This window comes from Microcebus murinus, chromosome 29 (assembly GCF_040939455.1).
Source record: "Microcebus murinus isolate Inina chromosome 29, M.murinus_Inina_mat1.0, whole genome shotgun sequence".
NCBI lineage: Eukaryota > Metazoa > Chordata > Mammalia > Primates > Cheirogaleidae > Microcebus > Microcebus murinus.
This window is the reverse complement of record NC_134132.1, coordinates 352477-368538: the sequence shown is the minus strand read 5'-3', so window position 1 is coordinate 368538 and position 16062 is coordinate 352477. Positions and strand designations below refer to the sequence as shown.

Sequence of the window (16062 nt, the reverse complement as noted above, 5' to 3'; positions counted from 1 at the left end):
TCCCACCCTCCCAACACCCGATAAATGTTACTCCTATATGTCCACTTAGGTTTTGTTTTGTTTTGTTTTGTTTTGTTTTGTTTTGTTTTGTTTTGTTTTGAGACAGAGTCTCACTTTGTTGCCCAGGCTAGAGTGAGTGCCGTGGCATCAGGCTAGCTCACAGCAACCTCAATCTTCTGGGCCCAAGCGATCCTTCTGCCTCAGGCTACCGAGTAGCTGGGACTACAGGCTTGAGCCTGGACCATGTCTGGCTAATATTTTTTGGTATATATATTTTTAGTTGTTTAATTAATTTCTTTCTATTTTTGGTAGAGACAGGGTCTTGCTCAGGCTGGTTTCAAACTCCTGACCTTGAGCGATCCACCCATGTCGGCCTCCCAGAGTGCTAGGATTACAGGCGTGAGCCACCACGCCCGGCCTGTCCACTTAGGTGTTGATCTGTTAATACCAATTTGCTGGTGAGTACATGCAGTGCTTGTTTTTCTATTCTTGAGATACTTAGTAGAATGGGTTCCAGCTCTATCCAGGAATATACAAGAGGTGCTATATCACCATTGAGTCTATCTTCTTTTCAAAAGTTTTTGTTCATGTCCTTTGCTCACTTTTTGATAGGGTTGTTTGATTTTTTTCTTGCTGATTTTCCTTAGTTCTATATAGATTCTAGTTCTCAGCCATTTATCGATGTGTAACATGTGAATGAATATTTTCTCCCATTGTGTAGGTATCTGTTTGCCCTCCTGATAGTTTCCTTGGCTGTGCAGAGGCTTTTTAATTTGATCAGGTCCTATTTATTTATTTTTGTTGTTGCTGTGATTGCCTTTGGGTCCTCTTCATAAATTCTTTGCCTAGGTAAATGTCTGTAAGAGTGTTTCCAACATTTTCTTCTAGAATTCTTATAGTTTCACGCCTTAGGTTTAAGTCTGTTATCCACCGTGACTTGATTTTTGTGAGAGGTAAAAGGTGTGGATCCTGTTTCAGTCTTCTACATGTGGCTATCCAGTTTTCCCAGAACCATTTATTGAATAAAGATTCTTTTCCCAAGTGTATGTTTTTGTCTGCTTTGTCCAAGATTAGATGGCTATATGAGGATGGTTTTATATCTGGGTTCTCAGTTCTGTCCCATTGGTCTATGTCTCTGTTCTTGTGCCATTACCATGCTATTTTAGTTACTATAGCCTTGCAGTATAGCTTGAAGTCTGAAAAATTGATGCCTCCCAATTTGTTGGTTTGTTTTTTTTTTTTTTTTTTGCTTAAGATTGCTTTTGCTGGCTGGGCGTGGTGGCTCACGCCTGTAATCCTAGCACTCTGGAAGGCTGAGGCGGGTGGATCATTTGAGTTCAGGAGTTCATGATCAGCCTGAGCAAGAGCAAGACCCCGTCTCTACTAAAAATAAAAAAAATAAAAATAATTAATTGGCCAACTGAAAATAGATATAAAACAAAGATTGCTTTTGCTAATGGGGTCTTTTCTGGTTCCATACAAAGGGTAGAATTATATTTTTTAGATCTGTGAAAAATGATGTTGGTATTTTAATAGGGATAGCATTGAGTCTGTAGATCACTTTGGGTAGTATAGACATTTTAACAATGTTGACTCTGCCAACCCATGAGCATGGTATGGTTTTCCATCTATTTACGTCCTCTGCTATTTCCTTCCTCAGTGTTTCATAGTTCTCCCTGTAGAGGTCTTTTACCTCCTTAGTTAAATATATTCCTAAGTATTTTACTTTCTTTGTTGCTATTGCAAAAGATATTGATTTAGTTCTCAGTTTGCCTGTTGTTGGCATATGGGAATACTACTGATTTCTGTATGTCAATTTTGTAACCTGAGACTTTACTGAATGTATCAATTCCAGTAGTCTCATGACAGAATCTTTGGGGTTTTCTAGATATAAGATCATATCATTAGCAAAGAGCGATAGTTTGACCTCTTCTGCCCCCATTTGGATGTCCTTGATTTCTTTCTCATCTGATTGCTCTGGCTAGGACTTCCAGGACTGTGTTGAATAGAAGCAGTGATAAAGGGCAACCTTGTCTGGTTCCAGTTCCAAGTGGGAATGCTTTCAATTTTTCATCATACTGCATGGTATGATGTTGGCTGTGGGTTTGTCATATATGGCTTGTATCATTTTTAGGTAAGTCCCACCCATGCCTATTTTGTTAAGCGTTCTTATCATAAAAGGGTTTTCAATTTTTTCAGATGGTTTTTCTGCATCTTTTGAGAGGACTGTATGGTCTTTGTTTTTGCTTCTGTTTATGTGGTGAATTACATTTATAGATTTGTGTATGTTGAACCATCCCTGCATCTCTGGGATGAAGCCCACTTAGTCATGATGGATAATTTTTTTGATAAGGACCTGAATTTGGTTTGCTAGGATTTTGTTGAGAGTTTTTGCATCCATATTCATAAGGGATATTGGTTTGTAGTTTTATTTTTTGTGTGTGTTTCCTTTCCTGGTTTTGGTATCATGGTGATATTGGCTTCATAAAATGTGTTGGGGAGGATTCTTTCCTTCTTGATGTTGTGGAATAATTTCTGCAGGATAGGCACCAGTTCTTGGTAGGCCTGGTAAAATTTGGGTGTGAAGCCATCTGGTCTGGGACTTTTCTTTTTAGGAAGGTTTTTTATTGCTGTTTCAATTTTGGTACTTGATATTCATCTGTTCAGGAATTCTATTTCTTCCTCTTTGTGCCTAGGGCGGCTGTGTGTTTCTAAGAATTTGTCCCTTTCCTCCACGTTTTCCAGTTTATGTGCATAGAGGTTTTTATAGTATTCATAGATGATATTTTGTATTTCCGTGGCATCAGTTATAATTTCTCCTTTTTCATTCCTGATGGAGCTTATTAGGGTTCTTTCTTTTCTGCTTCTCATTAATCTAGCCAGAGGCGTGCCAATTTTATTTTTCAAAGAACCAACTTTTTGTTTTCTTAATCTTGCATATAGTTTTTTTGTTATAATTTCATTTAGTTCTGCTCTGATCTTTGTTATTTCTCTTCTTCTGCTAGGTTTGGGATTGGTTTGCTCATCCTTTTCCAGTTCTTTGAGATGATTCATTAGATTGTTGATTTGTGATCTTTTGGATGTAGGCATTTATGGACATAAACTTTCCTCTCAGGACTGCTTTAGCTATGTCCTACAGATTTTGATAACTTGTGTCTCCTTTAGTTCAGACAACCTTTTTATTTCCATCTTGATTTCCTCCTCAATGCAATAATCGTTCAGCAGAGGTTTGTTTAGTTTCCATGACTTTGTGTAAAGATGAGAGTTTCTGTTGGAGTTGATTTCTAATCTTATTCTATTGTGGTCTGAGAAGATGCATGGTACAATTTCTAATTTTAAAAATTTTTGAGATCCGCTTGTGGCCTAGCATATGGTCAATCTTAGGAAATGTCCCATGAGCTAATGAGAAAAATATATATTCAGTGGTTTTGGGGGAGAATGTTCTGTAAATGTCAGTCAGGCCCATTTGTTCTAGAGTTCTATTTAAGTCCATTTTTTTGTTTGTTTATTGAAAGCTGTATAATATTTTATAGGATGCATAAATTGTAATTCATATAGCCATTTTTATATTGTTGAGCTTTCATTTTATTCCTTTTTTGGGTCACTATGGGCTATTTGTCTTTGTTCCTCCAAATCAACCCTGGGTTAACAACAGAAACAAGAAGGAAGCAAATACTTGAGGAGTAATAGCAAAAACTTGAGGAAACCCTAGTTAGTTTTAGGAATAAGTTTTTAAATATTGTTCCTGCCATGCACGCACACTGCTTTAGAATAATCAGTGCCAGACTACTTATTGCTACAAAAATAATTAGCAAATCAGGCTTCCCGGTGTAGGATAATATAAAGGGTCTGTTGAAGTGAACTGCCAATGAACAAAAGTGGAGCTGACCAGATACTTTAGAATATTGGGGCATTTACCCCTCCACTCATCCCCCAAACCTTCAGGGTTTTGGTGGACTAAAACAGCCTTTTGCTGCTAGATTAAAGATTTCAACATAAATCCTTACCAGAGAAGCGCCAGCAAACAGAAGGAGCGTCACTGCTCTTCTGTGATGCCTAGAGCTCTTGCTTTCTGCTCCATAAACTTGCGGGAAGGGATAATAATTAGGGTCTACCCTTTTACTCTACTGCCATATCCAGTATTAAAAAAGGTAGTAGATAACACTAGGAGAACATGAGCTTGTGAACCAAAATATCTAGATACCTGAGGAGTATGATAATTATAGGAAGAGATATACCAATACATTTAATAATTCAGTTGTGCATTCAACAAATTGTTTTGAGCATCTACCAAGTGTCAGGCATGGAGAATTCATCACTGAACAAGACAGACAAAAATCTTTATTCATGTGGGAAATGGCATGGGGGACAGAGACAAAATATACAAATAACTAATTAACTAACCAAGCAAGTAATAAACCATTTCAGATGGTAATATTATATTTGCTAGAAAAATAAAGAAGAGTAAGGCAGATTGGGATTGATGAAAAGGGTTGCAATTTTACAGTAAAATCAAGCATAAAATAGGAGTCAAGAAGATGCAGAGTTGGGGGGGAGGTTAGTAATGTGTGAGGAATAAGATATCATAAAATAGCCACGTGAGATTATTAGGTATGAAAAATATGAGTTAAAATTAAGATTGTTGTAGATGGATAGATAGCAGTGAGGATCAGATTTTATGATGCTTTTAAGGTATAGAATTTTAATATCTTGATGCAGTTAAAAATCTCTAAATGTTTTCTTTGTTGCTTCTGGTACTTTGTTGCTTTGAAACAAAACTTCTTTATCAGAGATAATTTTATAGCTTTATAGTTAAAATATTTTAAATCATAAAATATTTGTTGAAAGAAATTCAAACAAAACAGAAGGAAAATAGAAAGTAAAAGACCTCATCAACTCTCTCTCATTCTCCTTTTCTTAGAATTTATTATTTTGCTAGGTATTCTTCCAGAAATTTTCTGTGTATAATCAAATGTGTGTATATACATAGTTCTTAAAATTTATAAATAGGATACTATACATACTCTCTACAACTTGCTATTTTTATTCACACATATAGCCCTGCTCCAGAGATTAAAGTTTTAAATGACAATAAACATTTCATATAGAAGGCAAAACTACAGAGACAATAAAAAGATCATTAGGTTGCCAGAGGTATGGGGTAGGTATGAATAAATAGGTGGACCACAGTGCATTCATAGGGCAGTAAAACTATTCTGTATGATACTGTAATGGTGGATACATGACATTATGCATTTGTCATAGCCCATAAAACTACATAACACAAAGAGTGAACCCTAATTTTGATTGTGGACTTTAGTTAATAATAATGTGTTTATCAATTGTGACAAATGTTACAAGTTGTTAATGCGAGATATTAACAGGAGAAACTGTGTGTGTCAAAAGAGAAGGTGACATATGGGAACTCTGTATTTTCTGCCCAATTTTTCTGTAAACCTAAAACTGTTCTACAACATAAAGTCTTTAAAAAAAGCAAACTTCATTCAGAAAAACTCTCTTAAGCGTTTTATATAGGATATGTTAAAATTGGAGGTCAAAATCAGAGATAAAATATTTTGGTAGATTGTTGCTATGGCCCAAATATAAAACAATTAAGGGATATACCATGATGGCACATGAAATTGGTTTGAATAATTTGCTAATACCTAAGAAAATTTCAATTTGGAAGATATTAAATGGAGTTTAAAGTTTCTAATTTAAAGAAATAGTCTGTCAAACATAGTACATTAATCAGAAGTAGCAAAAAACAATATGAATAAGAATTGAGAACAAAAGGAAATGTGGCTGAAAAGATGTGAATGGCCATAAAATGTTGAATATGTTGGGTTTTTTTTAAAGTTAACATGACATGGAGGAATCAGCGAATTATCCATTTACTGTACTTGGCTTTCTTAAATTGTTTATTTCCAGATTTCTGTATTTTCTCAACAGACCAGGTATTAACAAGTTTTTACTGAGTGCTTTTAATCTCTTTTGTGAATGTGTGTTAATAAAACTTTATTTACAAAAACAGGTAGTGGGCCAGATTGGCCTGTAGCTGTAGTTTGCCCAACCCTGATCTATAGGATCTTGCTCTAATAAGTTACTATATATATATATTTTTTTAATTTTTTTTTATTTTGGCATATTATGGGGGTACAGATTTTAAGGTTTCAATAAATGGTTTACTATATTTTTTAAAGTTGTATTATTTATTTATTTTTTTAGAGTCAGGGTCCCACTCTGTTGCCCAGGCTAGCACAATCATACCTTACTATAACCTCAAACTCATGAGCCCAAGGGATCCTCCTGCCTCATCCTGCCAAGTAGCTGGGACTACAGGCATGCGCCACCATACCTAATTTTTTTTTTTTTTTTTTTTTTTTTTTTTTTTTTAGAGATTGGGTCTCATTATATTGCCCAGGCTGGTCTTGAACTCCTGGCCTCAAGCAATTCTCCCACCTCAGCCTCCCAAAGTGCTGGGATTACAAGTGTGAGCCACTACGCCTGGTCATAAGTTACTTTAATTCTTTAAGGTTGTCCTGAGTATTAAAAGACATTATATGTACAATAAAATAGCATGCATTTGGCATGTAGTAAGCACTTGAAAATAGTTATTTTAATATTTATTAAAAATATTATCTATCATGTAATTTAAGATGCCATCTATTGTAAGATGAATCTAGAATTCCCAGATTTTATAATGGGATAAAGTCTTAGAACAGATGAAATATGGTTATAGTAATTAATTATAGTAATGAGGTTATATTTAGGACTTTAAGTATTGTTCTTCCAGTGGTAGTTTAAAGCTTCTTGTATAACAGTTCTTTTGATTTTCTGCCCAATTTTTCTGTAAACCTAAAACTGTTCTACAACATAAAGTCTTTAAAAAAAGCAAACTTCATTCAGAAAAACTCTCTGAAGTGTTTTATATAGGATATGTTAAAATTGGAGGTCAAAATCAGAGATAAAATATTTTGGTAGATTGTTGCTATGTCCCAAATATAAAACAATTAAGGGATATACCATAATGGCACATGAAATTGGTTTGAATAATTTGCTAATACCTAAGAAAATTTCAATTTAGAAGATATTAAATGGAGTTTAAAGTGATTTTTGTTGGTCAGAGATGCATGTGATGAACTCTTGGGACATGCTGCACTACTTGTGGATCCTAGTATTTCTTTGCTTAATTTTAACAAGAAATAGATCTGGTGTCTCTGGAAGCATCAGATAAAGATGTTCAGAAACTAGACAATGTGAGTTCATTTTCAACTTAAAAAAATGTTCTGTTTATATCCATCTGTAAGGTGAAGAAAGTTTCCAAGTTAATGAGTATGAACTGTAAGGCAAAAATTTTGAAGACAGCATGGTGATTTTCTTTTAAATCCACTTTACTGAGGGATGACTGACATGTAAAAAGCTGTACATACTTTCTGTATACAGTATGATAAGTTTGGGGATATATTCTATTTTAGGTTGATAATTTCAGTCTCATACAAAAACTCTACATTTTTACTTCTATATCCTTATGTTCAATCTATTTGGAGTTCTTTGGGTATCATGGATCTGGATGTTCATTTCCTTACCCAGATTCGGGCAGTTTTCTGCCATTATTTCTTTTAATAAACTTTCTGTCCCTTTTCTCTTTCTCTGCTTATTCTGTAACTTCCATAGTGTATATATTGGTTCACCTGATGGTGTCTCCCAGTCTTATAGGCTTCCTTCACTCTTTTTCATTCTTTTTTCTTTTTGTTCCTCTGAGTGGATAACTTCAAATGATCTGTTAGTTCATTGATTCTTCTGCTTGACTGAAGCTCAGAATGAAGCTCACTTTTGAATTTTTCTGTTCAGTCACTGGATTCTTCAGCTCCAGAATTTGTTTGGTTCTTTGTATTGGTTTCTATCTCCTGTTGAAATTCCCATTTTGTTCATGTATTGTTTTCCTTGTTTTTATTGCCTGTGTTCTCTATAGCTCATTGAGCCTCAAGATGATTATTTTGAATTATTTGTCAGGCAGTTTATAGGTCTCCATTTCTCTGAGGTAACTTTATTTTGTTCCTTTGGTGATGCCAGGTTATTTATTTATTTATTTATTTATTTTGTTCCTTGAAGCCTTGCACTGCTGTCTTTACATTTGAAGAAACATTCACCTCCCCGTCTTTACTGACTAGCTTCAGAAAAGAAAGACCTTCCCCAGTCAGCATCACTAGAGATTCTATGGGTCTCTCAGACCTTTTCCATGGATATACCCACTCCACTTCTCTAGTTTCTCTCTGGAGGGCATGGAAGTAAGTCTTAGGATTGTGTGCCTTTTCTTGACCCACAAAATCAGGCTAGGTGCTGATTTTGTGGGTCAAAATCAGCACCTAGCCTGAAGTGCTAGGTGCACTTCAGGCCAGCACCCTGAAGTGTTTAAGGTTGTGCGCCTTCTTCCAGTCCAGCAGGAACCAGTTGCTAATATCTGTAATGCTGTCTCTCAGGGCTTGCATATGCCATCTGCAGGGGAGGGAAGGGTGGTGGCTACAAGGTAGGAACATGGAGTGCTGGGGGTTCTTGTCAGTTAGCTGAGAAGGTCTGCAAGTGAAATGTCCCTGTGAGGTTCATGGGCAGACCTCTTGATGCAGGCCATGACTTTGTGGCCAACCGTGGAGAACTGTGTGTTGGTTGCTACGAGCCTCCACTTCTTTTCCTTGTTCTTCGCTATCCTCAGACTATTCATCCATGAAAATTTCCTTAGTGTTCTGGTTGGGAAAAATAGCAGTAGGCCTGTTGGACAGTATCATACAGGGCTGGGAAAACCAGGCACTCACTTCACTCTTACATTCCCCCTGGGAGAACTCATGGGCCAAAAGGGCCTCTCTTGGCACTGAGCTGGGCTGCCTTGAGGGAGGATGATGTGGGTAAAGTGAAATATTTTTCTAACCCCCTTCTATGTGTTTATTCTTGGATTTTTTTTGCTCTAGTGAGGTGCTGGTGCTCTTAGCTGGTCTCCCAGGCTCCTGTAAAGGTCTGTGAGTGGTTGTTAAAATTGGTCTTTCTGTGGGGATTGAGGGCTAGGACTTCCTAGTCCATCATCTTGCTGTACTCAGGGTACTTTAATCTCAACAGCATTATTCTAAACAGAATGCTACCATTTCTAAGTTTACTACTCAAAGTATAAACAAAAAGTTAAATACTATAAGGCAGCATATTATTAAGTCATCATCATTGACAGATTACTCATCAGTGCTTAGAGTAGGCTAGTTCCATAAACTTCTTAGGTAAATAAGAATCTGTCCTATTATCTCATTTTATTATTCAATGATTATTTAATGATTACATGTGCAGATTATAGTAAGCATGGAATTTCTAAGGCAAAAAAGATGGCTTCCAAAAAAGAAAAAGAAACCTCAAGGATTTATAGAATTAAGCTTTTAATTATGCATGTATGCAGGATTTATAGAATTAGGCTTTTAATTATGCATGTGTGCATATATTTGCTTTTTAATAATAATCTTTTTCTTATCAATGATTGCAAAAGTGGTATGTCGGTATATACTCAGAATTATACAGTGAAAAGTTTTTTCAAAGCTCACTCTATTCTATCATGTGTCTCAAGAATTTTATAAAGATAATTCTATATACTGCTTGTTTTAGCAAAGCATTATGAGGAATGATCTTAAAATAGTCTTACCGTATGTTACTAATTGACAGATCTCAGTTTTGTTTCTTTAATTTTGCTTTTGTTTCCAGTTTGCTGCACTTCCTCTTAAAATTGTGGGTAAAGGCAGGCAGTTCAAATGTGGTTCCTCATAAATAAAGGGGAAGTATCATGTAAGAATGCCAAATACCAAAGTTAAAATACTCTTACTTTTTAAAATTAATTTGTTTCTTCCTTAAAAATGTTTGAATTGATAGATTTAATAATAATTCTTTTTAAAAACTTTGCTTAGTTTCTTATGTAATAATCAGTAATTTAACCCCAAATTATAGCCTAGGGTAAGTATTCTCTCAGTTTATTAAAACGTATTACTTGTTCCATTAATTTCATCAACTCTTCCAATCCATCACATTCCTTTTATCCCTCCCCTATTTTGGGTTTCTTATTTCTTTGATCACATGTCCTACTTTTTCTTAGTTTATTCCTCATTTAGGAAGAATACATCCTCCATTAGCTTCTTGAGAAAGGATGCACAGAATGTACATTTTTGAGACCTTTTATATTCAAAAATGACTTTAATCTCATAATTGGTTGATAATTTGGCATGGTATAGAATTCTGAATTATAAGTTTTCTTCACAATTTTGAAGACCTACTCCATTATCCTTTAACTTCCAGAGTTCTTGTTGAGAAGTCCAATATATTCACTTTTAGATACATTGTATAAATCCATTTTTTTCTCTGTATAGACTTATATAATTTTTATAGGGTAAAGTATTGGGTAGAAGGGAGATACATAGAGAAAGAGCTACAGAAATCTGCATGGGGTTCCCTTAAGCATTTTATACTTATAAAAATCTTAAGTACTCATAGCCATATGTAGCATTGACACATTACACTATCAAATTGACCAGGTGGCCCTTTCCCACCCACTGTAAAAAACAAAACAAAGTATATAAAGAAGATGTGTGGATAGTCATGTAAAAAATAATAATGATGATGATGATAAAACACTGTGTATATAAATGTACCAGGTACTATTTAAATTGCTTTATATATCTTACTTTACTGAATTAATATATATAATACAATCTTAAGAGGTAGGTATTATCTACATTTTCATAGGTTATATAATTTGCCCTGGGAAAGTCAGGATTGAAGTCCAAACAGTCTGGTTCCATCATCGGTAGTCTTAAATATTATGCTATATTTCCTTGAAGTAGTAGTTTTTTGGTTTTTTTTAAATTGATTTTAAATGCCCTTTCTTGAAAAAATAAAAAATTGGCAAACCTAATTTAATTTTCCCAACTAAAAAAATGTATTGGTTGGTAAAATATAAATGCCTGGAAGTCATACATTTATAAGGCCAGTAGAGAACAAGCAAATGAAAGTTTGAGAAGATAACCAAGTAAGGTCTTAGAGGAACTGAGCTCTAGAATTCAGGAAGCAGTTAGAGGACCGAGAGGAACCTAAGTACAGGAAGAATTGTGAACAAGTATAGAGATAATGGTGAGGAAAGCCTCTCTGGTAACTAAAAATCAAGGTCATCTGAGCTCAGAATAAGCTGGGTAGTGTTAATAAGAGGCTTAATTACTAATTAATGTAGAATAGTGAAGATCTGGAGCAACTTTTGTGAGAAATGGGAAAAAATATAAATCCAAGAATGGGCTGACAGGGTAGAAAAAATAGAGATGGTTTCAACACTAAATATTTGATGAAGTCAAATAGTAAGTATAGTGGAATTAAGATGGTGGGAAATGTACAAGAATATGAAGTTGATGTTGTGGTTAGAGGTACAACTTCTGAATTTAAGATATCAAAGCCAGAGTAAAGGTTCATTCGTTGATGATGATGACGATGATAACCATCCACTGAATACATCAGAACCATCCATTGAGCACATCCATTGAATACCTAGTCATAATAATCATTAGTATCACCATATCACAGAGGAGAAAACTGAGGCCATAATGAATGTTCAATAAAAATCTTGATTTTCTGTTCAGTTTGACAAGATGACTCTGAAATTCATATAGAGGAGTAAAGGGCCAGGCATTCTCAAGGCAATTTTAAAGAATAGATAGGGAGGCTTATTCTGCTGGATATTAACACTTACTATAAAGCTGTAGCAATTATGAGAGTGTGGTATGGTCATAGAGGTTATACAAACTCAGCAAGGGAAGAGAATAAGCAACCCATAGGTGTATGGAAACCTGATTTGAGATAGGTGACATTACAAACAACAAAAAAGAGTTAAACTACTCAATAAATCGTGCTAGAACAATTCGTTATTTGCATATGAAATAAAAAATAAAACAATCTGGATTTCATGCATGAAAAATAAATACTATGTTGATCAAAATACTATGTTGATAAAATACTATGTTGATTAATTCAATATAAAGGATAAAAGTTTAAGACTTTCAGTAAAAAAATAAGATGAATATCTTTGTGATTTAGGGGTAGGAAAGGATTCCTTAAACAAGACTCCCAGAACAAATTATAAAGGAAAAGATAAATAAATTTAACTACATTCAAACTAAATTTTGGTATAAGAAAGGATACAATAAACAAAGGTAAAAGAAAAGACATAAACTAAGAGAAGACAGGCAACCAAAATAACCAACAAGGTACAGAACACATAAATCAGTGAAAAAGATGAACAAAGCAACAGCAAAATCGGCCAAGATGTCAAGAGATGCCAGTCAGAATTTTGGATTAGCAGTACTAAAGAAGTATGGGCTGGAAATAGAGATTTGGGCTTTATCAAATTATTGATCTTATTTGAATTCTTGGGACTAGATGAGCTAACGGGAAGAAAGCATGTAAAGAAATGAGAGACTTGGGCCTAGCTAGGACACAAGGCCTACACAGGTAGAGGATTAGTGATCCTTACTCAAGTGCTTGAAAGTAAATAAACAATCCTTTAACTGTATTTGCATGGTGATTATTTCACCTTGACTTTTCTGACCAGGAAGTTTCTTTATGTATTTTTTTTTATGGCCTCTGTCACTTAGGCTGATCATAGTTCACTATAGGCTTAATCATAGTTCACTATAAATTTGATCTCCTGGGCTCAAGAGATCCTTCTGCCTCAGCCTTCCCAAGTGCTGGGATTACAGGTATGAGCCACTGCACGAAAAGCCTCTTTATATCTTTTAAAGATGGAGTCAAAAAAGAAGAAATACATGCTAATAAAACCAGAATTTGTTGAACACTGTATCTTAAGGTGGTCAGATAAGCCTGCCATTTCCATTTAGAACAATATTTTCTTCAGGCTGGGCACGGTGGCTTATACCTGTAATCCTAGCACTTTGGAAAGCCAAGGTAGGAGGATAGCTTGAAGCCAGCAGTTTGAGACCAGCCTAAGCAACATAGCAAGACCCTGTCTCTACAAAAAATTTTTTAGGCTGGGCAAGGTGGCTCACGCCTGTAATCCTAACACTCTGGGAGGCCAAGGCGGGCGCGGATTGCTCCAGGTCAGGGGTTCGAAACCAGCCTGAGCAAGAACGGGACCCCATCTCTGCTATAAATAGAAAGAAATTAATTGGCCAACTAATATATATAGAAAAAATTAGCCGGGCATGGTGCCACATGCCTGTAGTCCCAGCTACTCGGGAGGCTGAGGCAGCAGGATTGCTTGAGCCCAGGAGTTTGAGGTTGCTGTGAGCTAGGCTGATGCCACGGCACTCACTCTAGCTTGGGTAACAAAGTGAGACTCTGTCTCAAAAAATAATTTTTTTTTTTTAAACTAGCCTGGCGTGGTGGTACACACCTGTATTTCCAGCCACTCCAGCAGCTGAGGCAGGGGAATTGCTTGAGCCCAGGAGTTTGAGGTTGAAGTGAGCTATGGTGCCACTGCACTCTCTAGCCTGGGCAACAGAGCAAGACCATGTGTCAAAAAGCACAAAAAACAAACAAACAAAATATATATAATCTTCATACCATCTGTTTCATGTACTGTGAAGAAAGCAGGGTTGAGGAAATGAAATACAAATTTAAAAATATAAACAAAAGGATTTAAAGTAAAGGGAATCTATGTAAAAGGAATCCCTTATAAATGCACAATAAGGATTTTTTTTTATTGGAGAGTTAGGAACTATTTACTTTTATACATTGACATAGCTCATGTAATGCATCAGAACAGCTAATACCTCTTCTTTAAATTTTAAGCACCTCTCTCCAAAAAAAAGTTTTATCCTTATAGATTTAACTTCACTACATTTCTTCAACTTGAAAATATATAAACCAGCTATCAACATAAAGTTCTAAGAGGAAGGCAGCCTGGCACAAAAACTATATATTGTATAATTCCTTTTATATAAACAAAATAGTGGTGGTGGTAGTTAGACATAGTTAGAAGGGGCACAAACATGCCCTCTGGGGTATTGAACATATTCTCCATATTGATGTAGATGGCGGTCACACGGAATTATACATTTTATACTTGAGCATTTTACTGTATTAAGGCATATATTTTTTAATTCCTTAAAGATATCCTGCTTAGAGGCCTTAAGAATATCACTCAATGCAGCACATTTTGCCCTTGTCAAGATGGGCCTCTAATTAAGAGAAGATACAAATAGCTAATGGCCTTTTCCAAGCTTTTTTTTCCCCTAATGCACCCCACTTCTAACTTACGTCTATCTCAACCATCTCTCCAAGGGTGCCTCTATGCTTGATCAGCAAAAATTAAAGATAACAGCCAACAGAATAGTCCAGAGGACAAGAATGTTTGAGTTTCCTCATTTTCAGGATAAACAAGCTCCAGGGTCCATCTTCCCTTCTTACTGGTGGTGGTGATTTTTCTCAGTGAAAGATAATCTCAAACATTAAATTTATACAGTTCAGATAATGAAAGTTTGCTTTAAAAAATTCCATTTCTCACTTTAAAAACACCAAGGGAAAAATAAACCATTATTTGTTATAACTGGCTGTTACAAGGTTAAGTCATACAAAATGAAATATTGGACCATGCACAGTTTGTTATTATATGTTGTTGGTCAAGCAGAGAACTGTAAATAATGAGGAGTGTTATCAAGTGCTGGTTTGATATTTTCACTTCGGCCAAACAATGAAACAAAGTCAAGGCAAGAAAGTTTCAAGGCACTGAAACTATCTCCTTTTGTTATAGTCCCAAGTGCGAGAAAAGACCACCTTAGAAACCGAATTGGCCCAAATTGTGAGTCTTTATTTACTGGCCAGGACTACTCCTGTCCTGCAGAGTGGCAGGCACAGAAAAGTAGTGATGAGAGTGGAAAACGGCCCCTTTTTAAAGGCAAAAAAACACACTCTAAAAAGCTAATTAGCAAGCACTTTTACAGAAGCAGCAAGAGAAAGCATTAATCTTACATTTTTATCTTGTCTTAGCACAATGGGAGGTTGGAGCCTTGAGATGGGTTTTGTAGGAGTCACCGGCTGTAGTTAAGATTCAGCCCAGAGGACGACCCTGAAGTATCCTAATTTATGGACCACATCAATCTTAGGTGAGGTGCATCCTGCATCCTGTGATCTAAGCCAGAACGCATTCCACTGGGTACAGGAAGCATGTCAGGTGCCTCAAGGGTCCAGGGCGCTTTGACCCTGGCCTAGAGGCTATATTTTTTGGTGGGGCAGTTGTGCCACGTACCGCTGCCCTTCTCCTTAGTTTCTAAACTTAATCACACTAGCAGAATTGGGATGGCGGGTGTGGAGTCAGATAAGGGTCAACTGAAAATTTCCCACTCTCCTAAGCAAGCAAGCAAGCAAGCATAATACAGAAGCTAATGGCTGGTTATTGGCTATCTATGGGCCCTAAGCCCTAACACTTTCACCCTTTAAATTTTCTTTAGATTTAATAAAAGTAAGTAAAATTTAAAAATCTTCAAGAATACTTGAGATTTTAGCAGAATCCCTGCTAAAATTTTATGTTTTATTTTTTACCACTTTCTCAAAGGGTTTTAACCGAAGAAAGAAACGACCTTTGGAAAGCACTAAAAATATCTAAGGACGGACTACTACCGTCTTGTGTGAGTGGCAGAAACCTCTGGACCTTGGAGCAAGGACTGCATTAAGTTGCGAGCGGCAGAGCTGTAAGCAGTTCCTGGTTTACATAGAGTTTTATGACACATTTCTTTCCTTTTTTCAAAACCCTGGCCTGTGAGGCGCGGGGCTGCTCCTCGGCAAGTGTGCAACCGGAGAGCCAGAGGGGAGGCAGCGGAGACGGCCGAGCACGGCGCTGCCGGTAGGAGGCGCGCTCACGAGCTTTATCTCGTCGCCGTAGCACCCTGACTGCTGGCCTCCGGCTTCTACGGGAGGGCCACCTCCGCCTCTGAGACTCTGAAGAGGGCCTAGTCAGCCGCGAGCCCGCTGGCCGGCGCCCGCCGGAGCGCGCGTTACGCGCTCGCCGCCAATCGGCGCCCGCCGGAGTGCGCGTCACGC

At 36.5% G+C, this 16062-nt stretch overlaps 1 long non-coding RNA gene across 1 annotated transcript in view; it reads left to right on the top strand.

Moving 5' to 3' along the window:
• LOC105874815 (uncharacterized) overlaps window positions 1-16060 on the top strand; it is a 37444-nt gene extending 21384 nt beyond the window's left edge. The window contains exon 3 of the long non-coding RNA XR_012915722.1: window positions 15578-16060. This is a non-coding gene — a long non-coding RNA (uncharacterized LOC105874815). The remainder of the gene's footprint in view (window positions 1-15577) is intronic.
• Window positions 16061-16062: the final 2 nt, after the last annotated feature.